The following is a 296-nucleotide window of genomic DNA, read 5'->3' as shown; positions in this document are numbered from 1 at the left end:
GAAGAGTTGACTCATTGGAAAAGACTCTGATGCTGGGAGGGATTGGGGGCAAGAGGAGAAGGGGATGACAGAGGATGAGATGGCTGGATGGCATCACTGACTCGATGGACATGAGTCTGAATGAACTCCGGGAGTTGGTGATGGACAGGGAGGCCTGGCGTGCTGCGATTCATGGGGTTGCAAAGAGTCGGACACGACTGAGTGACTGAACTGAACTGAACTGAACTGAATGTGTATCTCATAGGGTTTGAGGGTTAATTGAGATAATACGGATTAAGTGCCTGGCACACTGTCTG

The sequence above is a fragment of the Bison bison genome, unplaced genomic scaffold (genome assembly GCF_000754665.1).
Source record: "Bison bison bison isolate TAMUID 2011002044 unplaced genomic scaffold, Bison_UMD1.0 scf7180017864484, whole genome shotgun sequence".
In the NCBI taxonomy this organism is placed as follows: Eukaryota; Metazoa; Chordata; class Mammalia; order Artiodactyla; family Bovidae; genus Bison; species Bison bison.
This window is presented reverse-complemented; position numbering follows the sequence as displayed.